The sequence below is a fragment of the Sinocyclocheilus rhinocerous genome, unplaced genomic scaffold (genome assembly GCF_001515625.1).
Source record: "Sinocyclocheilus rhinocerous isolate Xijiao unplaced genomic scaffold, SAMN03320098_v1.1 scaffold815, whole genome shotgun sequence".
In the NCBI taxonomy this organism is placed as follows: domain Eukaryota; kingdom Metazoa; phylum Chordata; class Actinopteri; order Cypriniformes; family Cyprinidae; genus Sinocyclocheilus; species Sinocyclocheilus rhinocerous.
The window spans coordinates 380,338-400,997 of NW_015659733.1; the positions used below are offsets into that span (position 1 = coordinate 380,338).

Consider the following 20,660-nt stretch of genomic DNA (forward strand, 5'->3'; position numbering starts at 1 on the left):
GTGTCCCGGTCTTAAAATGTGACGTACGTTAACTAAACGTGTAATTATTCTCTTTATTTGTTCCCTATAAGACCATATACATACCATTTACACATCTCAGATGCAAGACTGCTCAATAAATCCATCAGTTTGTTCTCCAGCTCTTAATTCTGTGGCTGGAATCTGGTCCTTATTTGGCCGCGTCAATGTAGTGAGATGTAGTGAGACTTCACCGAAGCAAGATTAATTCAATCTCATTCAACTCGTTTCCTCATCTGCATTCTTGCAGGATGTTTAATGAAGCTAATGTATCATGACACAAATGTAGGATGAGATGAAAGGTTTTTTGGAACCGATTAGTTGTTTCAGAAGTAGAGCAAGATATTACTTTTGGAAAATAGATTATGAAGACAATCCCTTTTCCTTTGGAATAATAATAATGTGGAATAATAAAGGCAATACAGTCAATTCAGATTTAATGTTGTCTGTAGGACTTATAAACAGAAAACTAGCAGTTCTATTCAAACTCTGTTCCTTTGCAGAGTCTTCACATTCGCTGACCTTGCTGGTCGCACAAGAAACATCTAAAAACACAATTATGGGTACATACTTACTGACTAGATCCAGTTACTGTTTCATAGTTATTCTGTCATATCGCTGTAGTGGCTTGCATTCTAGTCAGTTTTAAACTTCAAATTGCACTTCTTACATTATGTCTTAAAATGAATTGTTTTTGTTGCAAATGCCTTTGGATGAAAGCATCTGCTAAATGGGGGAATGTAAATGAGTGAAATGCACGCATGTGTTTTGACATGTTTTTCCTCTGATTAGGTTGGTTGTGAATTGCATAAAATTACATTAGTGTGTAAGCACAATTTTTCTCAGCTTGCAGCCCAGCACACAGTTTATGCTAAAGAGCTTTCAAAGGCTTGTTTCCGTATTTTTAAAATCCCTTTTTTAAATTCTCCACAAGATTTTCTTTTCTCTTTGTCTACTTGCATAGGCACGACTCAGAAAAATTAGACATTAACTTCAAAAGACATAAATAACGCTCATTCTCAAGCTCAGCACAAGTATGCAACACTTTCTATGTGTTACTGCCAATATATGGAAGTGCGCACACCCAGCAGGCCAAAAGCTCAATGTGGGTGCTCAACCACAAACAATGTCAGACACGAAGAGCAAAGTTGGCACACCACAGCTCCAAAAGTAGAAAAAAATATATTTATTCATGTTCTCACCACAGGTGACGTTTCGAGCCTACAAGCTCTTTGTCAGGTCTGATGAAAAGCTTGTAGGCTCGAAACGTCACCTGTGGTGAGAACATGAATAAATATTTTATTCTACTTTTGGAGCTGTGATGTGCCAACTTTGCGCTTCCATACTGAAAACATATAAATATACGCCAAGACTATACAAAGAAAATTTATTTTCAGTAACACAATAAGGTTCCAATTGTTAACATTTAATCATAATGTCAATTATAATTGAAACCTTTACCAAAATCAAAAGTTGTATTTGTTAGAATTAGTTAATGCACCTAAGTCATCATGAACTAACAATTAAAATTAAGTTATATTTTTATTAACTAACGTTAACAAAGATTAATAAATGTTGCATGAAATGGTTTGCTCATTCGAGTTAACATTAGCAACATTAACTAATGGGACCTTATTGTAAGGTTTTATTTCAATGGCAAACCCCCCCCCCCCAAAAAAAAAAAAAAAAAAAAAAAAAATTTAATAAATAAATAAATAAAAAGATTAGGTAGCACTTTGGTTTATGGACCAGTTTCCACTAGTAACTAGTTGCTTATTAACATGAATATTATTAGCATTTTAGCTATTAGCATTAATGCCTTATTCTGCACGACCATTTTCTAGATCCCTTAATCCACCTCATACCTGAACATAACTACTACAACAACTAGGCTACCTTATCAATAAGCAGCAAATTAGGAGTTTATTAGGGCAAAAGTTGTAGTTAATAGGTAGTTAATAGTGAGAGTTGGTCTCCAAACTAAACTCAGGAGACTTAACTGATTGTTCACATAAATTTGATCGTTAACAATTAATTGTTTATGTAAGTATCAATGCTGTCTCATATGTATGAACTACATGAATTACAAAGTCAAAAGAGTCTCTTTCACCAAGTAAGAGAACATGATGCAAGACGGAGGAGGAGAGAAATATGTAAGGGTAGATGAGGTTAGATGGAGATAGATAAAAGTATATCTATAAATAATGAATAAAGTAAGGAAATTCAGGAGATTTAATTAAAGCCAATGAAACAAGGGACTTGAGTTACAACAATAAGGCTGATTATGTAAACGGACATAAGCGATTATCTTCTGTCCCTGAGGGTGCATATGGATAGACTGTCCTCTCTTATAGCTCCAGTATTACATCCTCCAAAGGAAAGTACAGAAATGAAGATCCCCTGTCCTCTCAAGCTACTATATTTATATTAATAATCTCTTCGTTTATACAGCTATCTCTCACTGAAGCCTTTCACCAGCTGCTTTGAGAAAACAATTTAAAAAGAGTCCCCATACTGATGGATTATTTACAGTCAAAACCTGATCGTAGCCCGTCTCCGAAACACAAGGGGGAATTCACTGAGAATGACTCACAGCCACTGATAACGCTGTTGATTTCCACACGCTGTCTGTGTTGTGTTGGCATCCTATTCATTTTAAGGGATTATGCAAATCAGGTAATGATACAAACCCCCCCCCCCCCAAAAAAAAAATCCCAGCTGAATGCAAGGTTGTGCTGAATGAGGAGGACCACTGCGACGGCATGCTGTACATCACTCTACTACTATGATCTAGGATTTTCAATCAGCTCTTTACCGCTAAAGTCCATTAAAACCACATTTTGAGGTAGACAGAAACACAATTATCCCTCAGTGTCAGCAAACCCCTATTTAACCATGGATCAGTTTAGGAAATAAGTAGAGAATCCAAATCGGATCACTCAAATCACATTCTGAAAAAGCACGTATTCACATTGCATTTATCATGAAAATGCTATCACTTGGCACTTAATGAAAATTTGCTGTTCTGGCCTGCGTGTCCTGTCAACAATGTAACTTGTTGATTAATAGAATGATGCATCATTGGAGAAACTAATCCAGCTAGTCACATCTGTTTCCCGAAATTGTAGTAACATGGTTGTTACTGTGAACCAACCACATTGGTTGAATAATATAGGACTGTCAATAGCAATGTCACAGGCAGTGTTGGGGAGGTTACTTTGGAAATGTAATAGGTTACAGATTACAAGTTACCGTATTTAAAATTAGGGATGCACCGATACCACTTCAGTACTCGCCCGATACCGATACTTAAATTGTTTTGGTACTTGCCGATACCGAGTACCGATACCAATATTTTTATTGTATTTGTACATTTTTTAAATATTGGGTACAGAAACCAAAAGAGTATGTATAATGTTAGTTGGTTAACTTCATTTATCAAATATTATGCAAATTATGCAGTCAAACCAAAATTTATTCAGACACCTTTTCTCATTTCTCCCATTATCACAGTTTATTCGCTATAGTTTAGAAAATGGTAATAAAATATGACAAGAACTCAGAGTTAAACTGAGTCAGAACAAATTCAGCTTGATAATGTTAGATAACTTTGATAGAAAGGTATGTAATGGATTACAATCAATCAAAATTTATTCAGACAGCTGTTAGTAGTGTTTACTCTGAGATTATTCTGTGGTTAAATACAGATTTAAAATCATAATATATAGTTTAACAGCTATGATACTTTTTTTAAATTCAAATCTTTTCATAACTATGACAGGAAATACTGGCATCTAACAATGCTTTGGAAAAAAAAATAAAGCATATACATACACCCAAATAGGAAGTTATCAAATAAGCATGTGTCTCATATTTTAGAGCAGTCAATGCAATTTGGGAAAGAAATCAATCAAATCTGTATGTGTGTGAAAATATTCAGATGTAACCTCCTTTGTAATCATTAACATTTTCATAAGTAACTGTAATTTAACTCCACATTTTTTACAGCCAGTTACAGTTACATTTATTTTGTAATTAAATTACGTAGTTCCGTTACATATAACTAGTTACTCCCCAACACTGGTCACAGGCATGTCGGGGAGTAATAACTACTGTTAATTAAGTGATTGAAATCTCTGAGATTCTGCTATAATGAGCACGGCATTGATGACTATATTGCTGTTTTTTGTTCCTTGTGATTTTGCTTTATTTGATTCATTGCGGGTTCCCTGTTATGTCATACTCTGGTTCCCTTATGCATTTATGCACATGTGCACTCTTCAAAAATGGCACTGACTGGCCTTCGGATGGAGATTTACTTCTGATCACAGAACCGTGCTTCACTGAAAGATACGCATGACAATCGCAGCTTCTGTCGAATCGCGATCTCGATTCCATTTCTATTTATCGTGCAGCCCTATGCACTATCCAAGTTATCTTAAACATGAGATCAGATGTGTGTTGTTTAATGCATTTGAGATTTGTGTTGTGCACTGTTACATCCCTAACTAAACCATATATCTGTTCAAATGGAATGAACGATATAAAATGTACTGCATGCTAGCTTGCTTATTGTGCCCAAAAGCATGAGTTAAGTTACACTAACAAGAAGCCATGCTTCTAATCACAGGTCGAGAGCTGTAGTTCCAACCATGTAATTTTGCAATGCTGTTTGTGAATGTTCGTTTGAACTATGGTTTAAAAAAAAACAAAAAAAAAACAACAACAACACTGAACTATGTTAGTAACAACGGAAATTTCAACCATACTTGGCTAAAGATGCTTCTGGAAAATGTATCCCAGACAGGTATCCAAAAAAAAAAAAAAAGCACTCTATGGAAAATCAATGGTGTTCACGTCACAACAGATATACTGCATTTTATTATTAGCTGATTATTAGCTCCCTTTATTTTTTACACACACCTTTATTTTTTACTGTTTTGGGAGGAGTAAAATTTACATTTGAGGCTTTAACATCCAAATGCATTTACACTTGTCTAGTTTTGTCTGGAATGAAGTGTTTTGTGCAATTGTAATATGTCTTGAATGCATTTCATGGCATTTACACCTGTTTTTTCATGGTCAGATATCCAACAATGACAATAAGCATTCCTCTTAAAACATCCCATTTGCAGTGAGAGTAAAATTCTGTCTTTGAGAGTAGTGGTGTGCCTTATTAACAAGCAGTTACACACTGATTTAATGATGTATAAAGTCACAAAATCAAAAAAACTCGATCACAAGTGGGCACTACCAATGGCGTCAGAAGGGCTGGCATTCTAGACCTCGCTGGATTGAAGATGAGCAGGTTGTGATGTCACTACACAGCGACTTCTAGAAGAACAGTATTTCACATGAACATTACTAGATAATATTCCAGCAATGTTTACTAAATAATGGCTAAAGCTTTAATCTTACTATTCATAAATAGATGTGCAATTAGCTGGTTGAGGTGTGCTTGATTGGGGCTGGAGGCTGCTGCTATAGACAGATGTTAACATGAGGTGTAAATAAGCACTAAGGCTAAATGTACTGCTGTAAATCTCACAGAGATCTTTAGACTCTGTGTACCTAAGCAGTTGATGCTAGCTTTAAGCTGCAAGAGCACAGAAGGTGCATGTTCATATAATCCCACCAATCAGCAGTACAGCGCTAAATAAATATCTGCCTTCTCATTCACTCTCAATCTCCTTCCACCCAAATCCATTTTCCCTGTGGACTTTGGTCAGGGACAGAACTGTGAGCTATACGAGTCAATTACAGCAAACCAAACTCTGCTTACCCTTGCCACCTCCCATTTATAGACTGTATGAGCACATTACCTCATGCAATACTGATAAAAATATCTGACAAGCCAATACCCTCATTAGCTGCACACCAAAGAGTCTGGAAATTAAATGAATCAAAAGTGTGGCATGTGTAGTTAACCTGCTCCTCTCCTCAATATGGAGACCAATTAATAGGGCCATATGTGACCCTGGAGCACAAAACCAGTTTTAAGTCACTGGGGTATATCTGTAGCAATAGCCAAAAATACACTGTATGGGTCAAAATTATTGATTTTTCTTTTATGCCAAAAATCATTAGGATATTAAGTAAAGATCATGTTCCATGAAGATATTTTGTAAATTTCCTACTGTAAATATATCAAAACTTAATTTTTGATTAGTAATATGCATTGCTAAAGACTTCATTTGGACAACTTTAAAGGTCCCCAGAAATGCTTAGAAACACGCAGCGTTACTCTATGTGTTGACGTCATTTTAACTGAAACAGGAAGACAGGGCGGAACATATCAAGCAGCCCCGCCCCTTTTTAAAATGGCCAATAGCGTTCGTTTATATCACAGCTTGGGCTAGAAAAGGTGATTTTCTCAATATTTTGATTTTTTTAGATTTTCAAATAGTTGTATCTCGATCAAATATTATCCTAACAAACCATACATCAATGGAAAGCTTATTTATTCAGCTTTCAGATGATATATAAATATCAATTTTGAAAAATTGACACTTAAGACTGGTTTTGTGGTCCAGGGTCACATATTGTTAAAGAAGCAAAACAAAAAGTAAATGTAAAGGAGCACCCATAAATATAACCATTTCTGGAGTGCAAGCAGAAACACATTTGTTTGTGTTTTGTAAGACTACAATTATAGATGCTTCCTCTGTATTAAATACATCCTTGCCAAAAACCGTTTCATAATATGGTGGATGAGTCACTATCAACCACAGTAAATAGATGGTGTGACATGCAGTTGAATGTCACTTTGAATTCAATTACTAATGTATTAATAATTTCTGCGTGAAAATTGTTTCTACACCATTTTCCCCCCCCCCAGTGCACCTTCACTTTTACATTAGTCTCTATGGAGTACCCTAGTTTGTTTAATTCATTCATTCTTTCTTTCTGCATACAACCACATTTCAGAATCTATTGGTACGATGTAATTTCTCTATTTAATTTAAAAGTCAATGGATGATTCTGTGCTTGTTGTTAAGTGCTTGAAGTGGGCAACTCCATGGTATTTGCTGATTTGTTCTTATGCACCGGCAGCTTGTTTAATATGTTATTGTCCTCTTTATTCCATCAAGCTCTGAATGCATATAGTGTGGTGTGCAGTTGCTTTGAGCCTTCTGGTGACAGATTTATAGGAAATTATAGAAAAAATATATGTATATTAATATTTAAATGTATATGTATAGCATTATTCTTGAATTAAAATGGCTCTAAAAGGAAATGAACTTAAGTCAATAGAAGGGTTAATACAGGTGACTTTGAGGGTTTTTCACTTTCTGTCCAAAATCAATTCTCACTGCTTCACAAGATCAACAAGTCCATCATGACTCAATCAAGATGGCTTTAACCAGCGGTTAGAGCTTCTAGGAGCTATTTAAGTAAGCTAGTTCTCTGTATGCATTCCTCTTTATAATTTTTCCTCTCGCTTTATTCTCAGCTCTTTATGTTTCTACACCATTTTTTTCCCCCAGTGCACCTTCACTTTTACAGTTTAGTCTATGGAGTACCCTAGTTTGTTTAATTCATTCATTCTTTCTTTCTGCATACAACCACATTTCAGAATCTATTGGTACGATGTAATTTCTCTATTTAATTTAAAAGTCAATGGATGATTCTGTGCTTGTTGTTAAGTGCTTGAAGTGGGCAACTCCATGGTATTTGCTGATTTGTTCTTATGCACCGGCAGCTTGTTTAATATGTTATTGTCCTCTTTATTCCATCAAGCTCTGAATGCATATAGTGTGGTGTGCAGTTGCTTTGAGCCTTCTGGTGACAGATTTATAGGAAATTATAGAAAAAATATATGTATATTAATATTTAAATGTATATGTATAGCATTATTCTTGAATTAAAATGGCTCTAAAAGGAAATGAACTTAAGTCAATAGAAGGGTTAATACAGGTGACTTTGAGGGTTTTTCACTTTCTGTCCAAAATCAATTCTCACTGCTTCACAAGATCAACAAGTCCATCATGACTCAATCAAGATGGCTTTAACCAGCGGTTAGAGCTTCTAGGAGCTATTTAAGTAAGCTAGTTCTCTGTATGCATTCCTCTTTATAATTTTTCCTCTCGCTTTATTCTCAGCTCTTTATTCACAAGCCATGATGGTATGTACAGTAACCCATTTGGAATACAATCCAGTGCACTGACGATCTACAACTACAATGATATAACCCAGAATATTAGCAATTGTGTTTGTGTGTGTTTAAACACTGAATTCAGATTTCTAGACCCCTGATCTCGCTCACTAATGTAACTCAGAGCTCAAGAGAGGCTTGCTTGTGGCTTTATTTAGTCACTCATTTACAATGTAAAAGCGTTTTGCACTGAGGAAAACACAACATTAGCACGCACACCTGACTAACTCTGAAAACAAATCAGACACTGCTGATTGTAGCATGGAAACACAATTTTGACAGCTTATAGATTTGTATTTTATTGTATGAAAAGAAACTTCTGTGTCATAGTGGGCTAAAAAAAAGTCATGGATGCATGTGATTAAAACAACAAGAGGGAGAATAAATGATGACAATATCTATTTTTGGGTTTTGAAAAAGGACGAAAAGGACAAACACACACACACACATGCATTTGTAGCTTCATATGTGCAAGCTTCACACAATTTGTGACATTCAGCTTTCAATAAATGCCTGGGCTGAGGGATAAAGTTGCTGCTATAACTCTTAGAAAGAGGCTGAAGCACAAAACACTAGAATATAGGTTTAATCTGTATGTTATAGTTAAAGCACTAATATTTATTTCCTATAATTATTCTTAAATAAGAGTTTTGTTTACCTTTATTTAACCAGGAAGAAACTCATTGAGATTAAAAATCTCTTTTTCAAGAGTGTCCTGGCCAAGATAGGCAGCAGTACAACCATACATACATACAGGTACAAAATATAGTAACATAAAACAACTGAAATAGCGAATCCTTTAAAATAAACCACAATCAATACGTCAACCAGTCAGTTTCAACTGAAAAAGAATAATTTGGAATCAAACTTCTCTTGATAGAATCTTTCGCAATTCAAATCTTATTTTTCAATGCAAAAAGAGAATTTATGAAGAATCAAATGTGGCATCATACTGTTAGAGTTGTGCATTTGTAGCTTCATATGTGCAAGCTTCACACAATTCAGCTTTCAATAAATGCCTGGGCTGAGGGATAAAGTTGCTGCTATAACTCTTAGAAAGAGGCTGAAGCATAAAACACTAGAATATAGGTTTAATTGGTATGTTCTAGTTAAAGCACTAATATTTATTTCCTATAATTATTCTTAAATAAGAGTTTCAGAGAAAGCGGAGAATTGCTCAATTAGATTGATATAATTGAACATATAAATCTGTTCATTAATTATATATATATATTATATACTAAAAACTTTCCGAACATAAGTGGTTCTCAGAAGGCCCATCTAGTGTATATCAAACATTTAGTAAAGCTCTTGATCTGGATTTGCTGGCTTCTGGAATAATCCTCTTGACATTGTGTGTGTGTGTGTGTGTGTGTGTGTGTGTGTGTGTGCCTTGTCAGCTCTGCCAAAAGCAGGTTCTTGAGCTCTTCACTTTGTGTCTGTTTGACACGCTGCTAAAGCAGATTACTCCGAAACTCCTGCTGACTGCAAGCAAATCAAAACACTGTTCAACTGTCTTGTTAGGGCTACTAATGAATGTTGTAAGTGGACACACGTTCAAACAGCGCTAATCACAATTACAGTAATTAAAACATGAACAGACTTCAATACATATTAACGGCATCACTTGCATCTAGAATCACAAATTAGAGTTCACAATTAAAAAATGCAGAACCTCTAAAGCGAAAATGTATTTATTTATTGTTATTGATTGATTGTAGCCACTCTTGAAAACTACTGCTCAGTTTAGTAGTACATATGTCACACTGGACCACAAAACCAGTCATAAGGGTCAGTTTTTCGAAATTGAGATTTATGTATCATCTGAAAGCTGAATAAATAAGCTAAATAATTGATGTATGGTTTGTTAGGATAGGACAATATTTGGCCGAGATACAACTATTTGAAAATCTGGAATCTGAGGGTGCAAAAAAATATCAAGCTCTGTTACAAAGCAGAAGCACTGTGTGTATGTTCATCATCCTGAAATGTAACACAACATAAGCTGAGTTAACATCATAGGACGCAAATGTAACATAACACTTTATACAAATATTTCATAGCAAATTGTATTATCAGCATAACAGTTTGAATGATAAAATAATGAATGAGTTTTTAAATGAATGATCTTGCTTCTGTTTCTAGCTTCTAAGAGGCTGCTGGAGTGACATTTAAGGACTGCTTAACTAGACACAAAGAATCAATCTGCTTCCTGCCCTCATGAGCGCAGGATGATAAATTACCCAGCGAGGACCTCTGATCCCTTGTTAGCTTTGGGGTTGAAAAGACTGTCTGCTAATATAAGATGGGAAAAGCCTTGTAGAAGAAGCATTTTGACAGAGGTAAGACTTTGAATACATTTCTGTGATACTAGTTTTAATAAAATGAGAGTGCAAGCAGCAAGCTTTTAATCCCTAATGACAAAACTGAAAAAAAGACCTTAATAAAATATGGATTTAAACAGTACAGGATTCTGACATGTTCATCATATACTGAGTTGTTGTAAATGACTATTGTGCTGTATCTGAAATATGAAAAACTCGTGTTTGGTGTTTTTTATGATGAGTTTATACACCATGTCCTTAATTTGACCTAAAGTGTGAGATTCAAGTGGCTTGACACATTTTCCTCGAAACCAATTTAGAAAATGAATAAATGCAATTCATTGAGATGACTGAATGTCACATGATGTCTCAGTCCACGGTTGAGGGAGTATGACTAGCACGACTTCTGCAGATGTTACACCATCTGTCAGTCAGAGGAGCATCTGTTGCTCTCTCAAATCTCGCGGGATCTTCAGTTGTGTTTATAGAAGTAACCTGACCTCAGATAACTGCTTATCTACAGTAAAAACATGCTATGATGTTCATGTGTGAAACATAGATCAATAGAAGAATGTTGAGAAATAGTGGTGTTGAGATCTCTGATTTTTGGTTGCAGACTCTGAGCTCTGTTTGAGACCTCAAAAGGAGAAACAAGAGATCACTGTGTTTACTTTGTACGTCTTTGATGATTGGGTTAAATGGGAAGTCAAACTGCACACAAACATGTGCTTTAACATTTGAGTGGTCACACTTGAGATCGGCCCCAGAACAACTGATTGTCTGTTCAATTGATACAACTATTGAAGAACCGACCTGTGACCTTGTTTACTGCCACTGTTCATGTGTGCTCTGTTCCAGTCACAGTGTCATTCCCTGTTTTCCACTCTTCATGAGGTTTTCTGAGAATTTGATCCATCTCGAAGCACCAGCTTTCCTCTCCTACCATTTAATGGTGAACTGTTAACGACAGTTCAGGTGTTTTTGTTACTGGATTTAGTCAATGAATTCAGTTAAGAATGTTGATTAAGTACTGTACATGTCTTTTATGTCTGAAACATTTTAATAATATTATACATCTATATTTTTTTCTCATATAACTGACCTACATGCCCTTTACTTATCTGTAAAGTTGCAAAGACTAAAGTCTCAAATCCAAAGAGATATTCTTTATAAAAGTTAAGAGTCAGCCACACCTACCTAAAATGCCTCTTTCTAACACGCCCCCACATGTCTACGTGGGATGTGGGAAGATTTGCATAACGCCGCCCAAATGTTCACGCAAAGAAAGAAGGCATAACTTTTATTCTCACTGTAGTATTGTTGACGCTGCAGCCATTTCGTGAAGGATACTTTGTTTGGTCTTCCAAAAGAGGACACGACTACAAGTCAGTGGTTAAGTTGTATTTACAACACTGTTCCAGAACAGTTCAACCCAAATATTCAGATGTGTGCAGCACATTTTATGGAGGACAACATCATATGACCCCTTTAACAACTTTTCCTGTAGAATTTTCACATTGCTTTTATTTACTGACACTTCAATCTTGTCACTCTCCTGTGTCCTTGTGTTTGGTTATACATTGCATGAAATCTTCTTTCTTTCTTTTTTAGTTTTTTTTTTCAGGCGCCTGTAAAAAGTTAATCATACCTCCCTATGACTCTATCTTTTCTCATTATGTATCAGCAAAGTTTCATCTCTCTCTTTCTTTAGAAGTCAGATCAAACTAGACCACAAAAGCACATCTTCTTCCTCTCATGATCATTTACATAATCATCTCACAGATACACGTCTCACACACAGCATGTATCATATCTTCAGTCAGGCCATCACACATATTCATATTCAAAACCTGCCCTGGCGACAGGGAAATAATCCGCCATTGACATCAGGGGTTCCCTGGTTTTTTGGTTGTTCCTAAGCTGCAGTGAAGTTTAATTAGCGGAGTGAGATATCTAATCTTAATTAACTTCAGCAGGAAACAGCCGCTCAGTTCCAGACCTGAGCTCTGTCTTTATAATAAGCCCATCTGTTTAAAAAAAATACATAATGATCAAACATCTAACCAGAGTTCCACCGAAACTGAAATCAAGAAAAGCTAGCAGCCGAGAGAAGGTAGAGAAGAAACACCCGCCTGTTAAACAGAAACTTTCTAAATGGGCTCTGTGACCGCTAAACAAATTTTGACCATATCAAGGTTATTGCAGAATAACATAAACTTTCTGTTTTGTAGCAAGAGCAAGAATATGATTCATGAAATGTGCATCAAGGGAAAATAAAACAGAGTGTTAAGAATTAAATGAAACGCTCTTGGGGCTAGAGCGGTTTCACTAACAGCTGATGCATGACTGTTGCTCCTCAGAGTCTTTTTATTGCTTTTGCTTCTGTGCATTATGTACAAATAGTGTTAGTACTACATGTGGCTCATAATGAAGTTTTATCACAACCAAAATAACCTTCTCTCTCTGTAATCCACTTTTGAATATGCAAAAGGGATTTCATTGTGGCCGAAAATGTCTCCATCCCCCAAACATTTCTGTGTTGAAATACACCTTTGCATAAGCTCAACTGCTTTCCAATGCATTCTGTGACATTCACATGACCCTTGACAATTTATCTAGTGCATCTCTCATATTCACTATTAACTAAGAGTTTTCCCGTCAATAAACAGCTAATTTGCTGCTTATCAATAATTAGTTAATTATTTAAGGTTAGGTATGAGGTAGGATTAAGGGGCCTAAAATATGATCATGCAGATTAAGGCATTAATATGTGCGTTATAAGTACTAATAAGCAGCCAGTATGCCAATATGCATGCTAATAAGCAACTAGTTTATAGTGAAAATTGATCCCCAATCTAAAGTAATTCCTTAGTTAGAAATAACGTCAGTGTTTGCATCCATGTGCCATGTGTACTGTATATGTTCGTAATATGTTATAGCACACATATGTCCGTCTGAAACATGCCACAACCACAGAACAGCTGTACTGTTCCCCTCAGATCTGCAGTCTATGCATATGCTTAAGTCTCTTAACCCTGATTTACCAAAGGTAAAGGATTTTGCTCTTAATTTTGCTAAATTGATAGCAGGAACAAAATGTTTTTTTTTTTTTCTTACTAAATTTGTTATTTGAGGTGTGCCTTCAAATACACACAAGATAAAGTCCAGTCCCACAGATAATAGATGAAATAGCAGCCACAGAGTGATTTACCAATCCTAAAAGTAATTTCAGAAATGGCAACTAGTAAATTATCAGTCACAAATTGAAAACATGTATTGTCGTGAATCACACTGCGCCCTAAGCTGTTATTGTGACAAAACAGAGACTTGAAAATCTTTTCTTGTGAAAAATGTATTCAAAATTAAATTTAGAATAGGAAACTATACCTGAACTTAAGACATTATTGTCATATTGACACTAAATACACAGTGTGTAACTTTATAAGCCTATGACATGGCATATATTGATTATCGATTCACTGCATGGCACAAGCTGATTGATCTCTGTCAATGAGCTTTCTTACACAAAATTTAAACAGTTTGGTTCTGTTATTATATTATTATGTGAGTATAGGAGAGCATAAGTCTAAGTGGACGTCCATGACATGCGGAGTCCCACAAGGCTCAATTCTTGCACCGCTCTTGTTTAGCCTGTATATGCTCCCACTAACTTAAATAATGAGAAAGAACCAAATTGCCTATCACAGCTATGCTGATGATACCCAGATTTACCTAGCCTTAACGCCAAATGACTACAGCCCCATTGACTCCCTCTACCAATGCATTGATGAAATTAACAGTTGGATGTGCCAAGGGCATCAGCATAATATCATCTCAAAAACATTGCAAGAATTAGATGTTTTGTTTCCAGTCAAGACTTGGAGAAATTCCTTGTTTTATTGTTGTGATTATTTGTTTTATTATTTTTTTCATTTATTTTATGTAAAGCACTTTGAATTACCATTGTGTATGAAATGTGCTATATAAATAAACTTGCCTTGCCTGATTATCACAAACCCTCCACCTCCCCCAGCTCCACCTGTATAGATATGTTACAGGTAATTCAATGTATGCTATTTGTGCAGCAGCAGCATGTCTTACATGCTCACAGTAGCATGTCTGTGGATGGATTGGCAGTCTCTGTACTTGCAATAATCAACAGCAGCAGCAGAATAGCAGATCGTTTCCACCAAGACCAAATGCACTGTCACTGTCATATCCGCTACAATGCTAAACTCCTCAGAGAGTTGTCATGATTGAAATAAAAATAATGGCACTTTTTACATTTGTATTAAATACATCGAGTAATGACTCACTGTGCAGGGTTGATAAAATAAGTGAAACCTTGAATTTAGTAACTTGTAGATCATCCTTTAGGAGCAAAACCTCAGCCAAATATTTTCTGCAGCTGCTTAAGTTTTTCTATTTTTATTTTTGGACCATCCCTACCCACAATTTCAGTTTCAGTTTATCAATATTTCTTGGTTGTCTTGATAGCTCACTTTAGGTGATGCAACAGCATTTGAATTGACTTGAAGGGATAGTTCACCCAAAAATGAAAATTCTGTTATTAATTACTCACCCTCATGTCGTTCCAAACCCGTAAAACCATTGTTCATCTTCAGAACACAAATTAAGATATTTTGGATTAAATCTGAGAGCTTTCTGACACCGAATAGAGAGCAATGCAACTTAAATGTTCCCAGAACCAGAAAGCTATAAGTACATCGGTAAAACAGTCCTTGTGACATCAGTGGTTCAACCACAATTTTACGAAGCTCCGAGAATACTTTTTGTGCACAAAGAAAACAAAAATAATGACAATTCTTCTCCTTTTGATCTCGAAGTCATGAACTGCTGCCCTGACATTCTCATATATAATGTCTTGATACAGTTCATAATTTATGGGTGTCAGTGATTGCAAAGTGTTCAGACCCTGAGGCAGCAAAGCAGCATTAAACTTTTATGCTCCTCTACCATGATTCACAGATGAGGTTTTGGAGTGGGTGTGCAGTGCCCTTTTTTCTCTAAACAAAACGCTGTGCATATTTGCCAAAAAAAACTTCAAATTTAACTTAAATATCCAAAGAACATTTTCCCATAACTGTTGCGGAACATCATACTTCTGACATTGTTTTTTCTACTTCTTGTCCTTTCAGGAACACCTCAACAAGTGTTTTTCTGGTAGTGGACACATGAACTAAGACTTCTGCAGTTTGTAGTGTTTTCTGGAGGTCTTTTACTGTCATTGGGATCAAAGCATGGCTCACACTAAGCTTTTGGAGAAGTTGTAACAAAGAGGTTTGCTTACATTTTCCAGCCTGCCCTATTAATTATCAAACAATGTCTTCAATAACAATTTGAAGAGTACAACTGTTTGTCTGTTATTGCTTTAGTCAGTTTATGTTAGTCTGTAACTGCGACTTAGAAGAAGATCATAACATTGTATTAGTAATCAGTGCAGAAATTTGGGCATTTTCAAAGGGTTAACAAACTCATTTTTGCCACAATAAATATAAACACAATTCTAAATAAAATAAATAAAATGGAGTTTACGGAGAGCTGGAAGTGGCTCAAATTGGGAACATTTATCACACACAAAAAGCAATTATTCTTGCTAACTGCTCAAGCAATTAGTACCCTTTGTTTGGGATCTTAGCACTTCAAGCTTTAGTCGCTTAGCTGGCGATAAGTATCAGCCACACTCTGCAGTTCAGAGGAAACATGTCTAAACAAACTACACAGCCTCTCATTCCAAACGTTGGCCCATTTACAAATGTGAGATCTAAAGGATTGAGATGGACCCTCACTGCAGGACTAACTTCAGCTGTTTGTGAGCGTGGCATGAGAAAAGCTCATGCTGTTATTTTAAGCTACACCTTCAGCGATCAACCAAATCCCACTGGGTGTTTATCAGTCAGTGATGAACCAAATCCCGTCAGTGCCCCATCCTCATAGCAAAGCAGTGCTAGAGAAAGCTTTCACTACAATTATGTATATAATTATATAATAAAAGTTTATTTTCTTACTTGTTCTGTTTTCTTATAATTCATATAATCTTTTTTTCTTTTTCCCTTTTGCACAAAGGGAAACAGAGATGGATGATACAGCTTCTGTTAAAAATGATGACTGGATAACAACGTCCAAAACACACATGCATGTTGTTATGAATCCTGTCCATTGACTTCCATCCGATCGCCACCAGAGGTCACTCGTCCATCATATTGACTCTCTCACTACACAGACTGTTACACTTCACCATGGGCTACATTTCCCATCATCCATTGCACTGATTGCACACAGCTGTAACCAATCACACACACACACTATATTACACTCACTCAGATCCTTCTCAAACTGCCGAGTATTGTTTGCGTATATCGCTCTCCTAGTGGTAGCACATTATGGAGCCAGTTTCCTGCCCTAGTTTCTAGTCCTTAGTTCCTAGTCATAGTCTTGTCTTGCCTGCTTTCCCGTGTTACCTGATTCTTGCCTGTTTATCTTGGATTAATCCTTTGCCTTTCTGTTTCGGACTGTGTTTGCACCTCGCCTAGACTATTGCTCGTGTTATTGGATTTCTCCTCTTGTCAAGCCGTCTGGATAACGTTCGCTGTCGACTGACTCACGCCCGTTTAGGATTACACTTTTGTCTTGCCCTCAATATACCTGTTTACCATTGTCAGAACCTTGCCTGTTTTATGACCACGCTCATTCGCCCCGTAACACATGTAATACACTGATTCAGAAAGCAAAGTGACAGGTGCTCCACAGACTTTGGAAAAAGGATTTTCTGTGGACTTAGCTAATAGTTTTGTCTTGTATTTGGCAGAAGCGGGGTTGGGGAATTGGAAGCCCCAAACGTTTGATAGACACATCAAGTCTTGCAAAATCCAGATTTTCAGCACATTTCAGTAATGAATTTGATGATCTCACAACTCAGTCAATAGAGTGCTGACATACTAATCATTCATAAAGCATGTCTGCTCATTTAAATGGTGCTCTTATATTGTGTTGTCACATGGACTCCCAGTCCACTTGTGCTGACAAAATGCCAAGGTGGCAAAGACATTGGCTGACAGCTGGGAGAGACATCAAGTGTGTGTCTGTGTGACATCAGTCCACCATACACACACCTTGTGTATTATAGATGATCTAACCAACATATTTACATCAGTGCATCCATGTGGTTATTAAAATTCCTGCACACACAAATAACCCTAAAATTCTCACGAGCTGCCTGCATTTAATCCTCCATAGTAGATATCCATAGATATAAATACATCTGAGCCCACGTTTGTGGATGTGTGTGTGTGTGTGTGTTTGCGTGTGCGGTTTAAACACAATGCAGGGGCCACAGTGTACATGATAGTGAATGTATTGTGCCACAGCTGATTCTTTTCTCAGGATATAACATCAAACATTACCCCACATTAAATCCAGAAAGAGAAATAGGGGGAAAGAGGGAGGAGAGATGCAGTGAAGCAGATAAAGACAGATACAGAGAAATGAAAGAGCGTGAGAAAGAGAGAGAGAGAGTATGGAAATGACTTGTGTTCTCGCTGCATAGAACTGACATCAAAGCAAAGTGACAGGTACGGTTGCGCAGAGCAGCGAATGCCCTAAGTGAAATCTGACACACAAATCTTATTTCGCACCCCACTCTGTCCATCTCTCTCGGATTCATCCGTACGTCAGCTAGCGGCACACATTCAGAGCATGCTAAATATTATATTCCCTTTCCTTGTTAATGCAAACCCCACCACCAACAGCCGTTAGACTTCTCTAGAGATAATTTCTTCTGCAGCTTTACCTTCAAGTGATCAAAGCACAGGCCAATTCACACATGATGAGCAAAGTGTACATATGCAGCAAAAAAGAGCAACAGTAGTATGTGGTCTCTAGCTCAGGTCTGTCCTTTAAATTAAGTCTAGAGGATTTTATTTCAAGAGTCCACTTTAGACATTCTACCAACTATAAGTAAAATTGCAACTACATGTCAACTAACTCTCATTAGAGTATTAGTGGACTCTTTGGTTAGGGTTAGTAGAATAAGTTGACATGTATTTGGCAGACAGCAGATATTAAGAAACTAATACTCTAATGGCTGCTACTTGACGTGTAGCTGCAAAATTGGTAGACTTATACTGTAGTTCAGTGGTTCCCAACACTGGTCCTGGAGGCACCCCAACACTGCATGTTTTGCATGTCTCCTTAATCAAACACACCTGATTCAGATCATCAGCTCATTAGTAGAGACTCCAAGACCTGAAATTGGTGTGTCAGAGAAAGGAGACATGCAAAATGTGCAGTGTTGGGGTGCCTCCAGGACCAGGGTTGGGAACCACTGCTGTAGTTAATAGAATGTCTAAAGTGGACTATTGAAATAAAGTGTAACCAAATCCTCTATACTTACATTGAAAGTAACCAACCCAAGAAACTAACCCTAAACCAAATCCTGAACCTATTCCTATAGTACATTTTGTTCATATATTACTCTGTACTTACACTGTAATTACAAGTAACAAAGACACCTTAAAATAATGTGTAACCAGCACCATTAATGATCCTGCTGATGTAAATTGGTCAAGAGAAGATGCACAGGAAGTAAAATAAATGATGACAGCGTGTCTGTAGATAGCCACACTTCACAGTCAGAAGGGTTCAAGATTCAATGAATCTCTGTAATGGTTTGAAGAAAGCTCTGCCGGGAGACGTATGAGGAACTGGCTTTTGAACACGGCAATTTAACATAAATCAGTCCTTTCTCCTATGACTGGAAAAACAAAAATATGCAAAAAGTAAACATGCATCATACATTTATCATGGTGCTCACAATTTATGTCCTTTCTCAGCTATCAATAAATAGTGCCCACGCTGTCCCTGCTGTTTTAGCAAGAAAGATTTATACTGTCAAGCTCGTCAAAAAAAAAAAAACATTTGTTTTCCTTGTGCGCAATATTTCGTACAATAGTTAACAATAGGATATTTTATAGTATACAATAGCTCTGTGTGAAGAATAACAGACCACTTAATATATTCATTAAAAATCTTCCTCTCTATTGTAGTGCATCACTGATGTCGCTCCTCACAAACCTCTATTTCTGAATCCAGGAAAACCTGGATATAGAAGATGCCATGAATGTGATTTAAGAGCTATGACAAAAGGGGCAATTATCACTGAATAACAATTTCCATCTTTATTTGTGTTTGTTCCTCACACAAAGCTCCTCATATGACTTCAGAAGATGTGGAATACAATGCTTCCGTTGTATGGATTACGTTTATCATGTTTTCACACTGCTTCTGTGATGCATGAAAGAAGTCAAATGGTTTAGAACATCATTTTAGGGAGTAAAGCATGATATTTCTAGCAACAAATGGCTAAACATCATCAACCCCTTAAAACGGACTTTTATTAGAACTACAAAGGCTCAACCCTAAAAACAGACCACATATTGTCGGGTAATGCTTTATGATCATAATGCCAAGCTCAGAATTGGATGATCTGTGGATGACGCAAATCTGAGATCAGTGTAATTAAGGCGAAAAGCATTAAGACAGTGCTGTCCTCGGAGCAAGAGTTACTTTATGTGCTTTTATGAATGTGTGTGCCTCTTCAGCTCAGTTTTCACATTTTGTCACAGTCCATAAGTTTACTTTTTGTTTCACAAACTCTTAAAGTCGCAGTGCTTAAAATGCACAGTTTGTCACTAACAGCCATGTATAGACACTCTGTGTGCTCACAGGACGTGTGGAGGGGCTTGCTGGAGGTATTTATAGCCAGACTTTACATTCTCCCATCACTAGACTGGGTGGACCATCAAAGCATGTGACAGCACACAGTGTAACTCAGGGTTTCCCGACCCCGCTTAAACTCTTCCTAATCAAACACACCTGATTCATGTCATTAGTAGAGACTGCAAGGCCTGAAATGGATGGGTCAGATAAGAGAGACCTCCAAAATGTGTATTTCTGATTAGGTTAGGAACCACTGGTGTAACTGACCACCACATGTTTGTTACATAATTCATCTGATCTGTTTCTTAACAGATGAACTCTGTACATGAATGAACAAATAACACATTCCATATTCAAGACGTTCACTTTCATCTCCAAAAATATCTCATAAACTATAACTAATAAACTAGCAAAAAAAAAAAAAA

General features: G+C 36.6%; 1 protein-coding gene across 1 annotated transcript in view; it reads right to left on the reverse strand.

Moving 5' to 3' along the window:
* The window catches only part of opn7b (opsin 7, group member b), a 47,169-nt gene that overhangs the window by 26,081 nt on the left and 428 nt on the right, over positions 1 to 20,660 (reverse strand). The gene's annotated exons all lie outside the window — the stretch shown is intronic.